The sequence below is a fragment of the Echinops telfairi genome, unplaced genomic scaffold, assembly GCF_000313985.2.
Source record: "Echinops telfairi isolate 266 unplaced genomic scaffold, ASM31398v2 ScPeMD7_9;HRSCAF=40, whole genome shotgun sequence".
In the NCBI taxonomy this organism is placed as follows: domain Eukaryota; kingdom Metazoa; phylum Chordata; class Mammalia; order Afrosoricida; family Tenrecidae; genus Echinops; species Echinops telfairi.
Window position 1 is genome coordinate 43,425,217 of NW_022103906.1, and position 2,182 is coordinate 43,427,398.

Genomic DNA, 2,182 nt, shown 5'->3' on the forward strand with positions numbered 1-2,182 from the left:
TAGCTGAGGTCACTTGCGCAAGTGATGCATGATGACGTGACCTGACTGACTGAGACTCGAGTAAGCTTCCCTAATTGACATTACTTCATCGATGTTTTAACATAGCTCTGCTGAGAGACTTGAGCACATCCCCAGATGATGCCATTTAGGGAAGAGACCTGCGAGGCTGGGCTTGGTTTCTCCAAACACTGCCCATATATTTCCCTTCCCGGATGTGGATCTGCTTTTCCTCTAATAAACCACAATCATGAATATAATAACTTCTGAACTTTGTGAATCCTTTCAGTGAATCATCAAGCCTATAAGTTGTCTCAGGAGCTCTGGTGGCTATTGTTGTTTTGCATTGGGCTGTGATCTCCATGGATGGCAGTTCGAAACCACCAGCAGCTCTACAGAGACAGAGACAGAGACAGAGACTGGGCTTTTTACTCCCATAAACGGTTACAGCCTCGGAAACTCACAGGAGGTCCCTAGGAGTCAGCATAGACTCGATGGCGCTGAGTTATGAGTGGTCTCAGAGCCTGACTCAGCAAGTTAAGGAACACTGACAGTACTCTGCTACTGTCCTTTATGCCTGTGAGTGTGTGAGGAGACGATTTTTGCTAATATCTGAATAAAGAAACACCAGAAAATGCACACATACATACCCAAACCAAAAACTAAAGTAGTTCCTTAAATGAGAGCGAGGGAACTGGAATAAAGGAGGCAAAAATCAAAGTGAAACTTCCTTATATATAAAATTTTATGGTTTTCAACTTTGACCTAGTGAATTATTACCTATTCCAGGAATAACGTTTTAAAGTTAGACTAATGTTAAACATTAACCAAGGTACTAAATATACAAACATTTTATTAAACAAAATTTAAAAAGCCACTGTCATCAACTTGATTAGACTGAGAGAGACCCTAAAGGACAGACTAGAACTGCCCCAAAGGGTTCCAAGGGAAGCACTCTCCCATCTCCCCTATGAGGCAGCAAGTGCTGAGCCATGGCACCACCAGGGATACTTAAAGAAAAGTCTACTGCAATTTTAACCATTTAAATTTAATGGTTACAAATACTTTCAACACTTAAAAGGCAATAGGTTGATGTTCCTAATATATGAAGGGTTTTTTAAATCATTTTATTGGAGGCTCGTACAAATCTTATCACAATCCATTCATCCATCCATTGTGTCAAGCACATTTGTACATTTGTTGCCATCATCATTCTCAAAACATTTGCTTTCTGCTTGAGCCCTTGGTATCAGCTCCTCATTCTTCCCCCTCCCTCCCCTCCCTCATGAACCCTTGATAATTTATAAATTATTATTATTTTGTCATATCTTGCACTGTCCAATGTCTCCCTTCACCCACTTTTCTGTTGTCCGTCCCCCAGGGAGGGGGTTATATGTAGATCCTTGTGACCGGGTCCCCCTTTCCACCCCATCTTCCCTCCACCCTCCCAGTGTTGCCACTCTTACCACTAGTCCTGAAGGGATCATCCACCCTGGATTCCCTGTGTTTCCAGTTCCTATCTGTACCAGTGTACATCCTGTGGTCTAGTCAGATTTGTAAGGTAGAACTGGGATCATGATAGTGTGTGGGGAGGAAGCATTTAGGAACTAGAGGAAAGTTGTAGGTTTCATCATTGCTACACTACACCGAAGTTTTTATAAATATGAACAACCAACAGAAAATGTACAGCTATAATAGACTAGAAGTCGCCTAACTTCAGAGGAGGGATGAGAACCAAGATGGGCATAAAGCTGACCCCAGCTGCGGGGAGGGAGACCTACCTCTCCTCTCCCACCCTTTCTGACACCAGCCGCCCTCCTCAGGCACACTGTGCTTCTCTGGACACACACAGCTCACACACTCAACTCATGATTTACTCGGGTAGCAACATGCCATAACTTGGGTTGGAGATCAGCTTAGAACAAGATACATCTGAAGAGACAGGATGTAATTAATCTATCAGGAAGGTTTCCAGTCAAAACCACCCTGTTTCTTCTTTGGTGTGCCCATATGCAAGTAAGCCTTCTCTTGGCCAGCTCCAAATGCCAGGCCTTTTCTCAGCCTCTGCTCAGCTTTGGCTAGTGTGACAGCTCTTTAGTTCCACCAACAAGTGCACAGAGACACTCCTGCTCAAAGGAGCTCTGCCCACTTTTTACTTTGTGGGTCAGCATGCCCACTGCAGCCA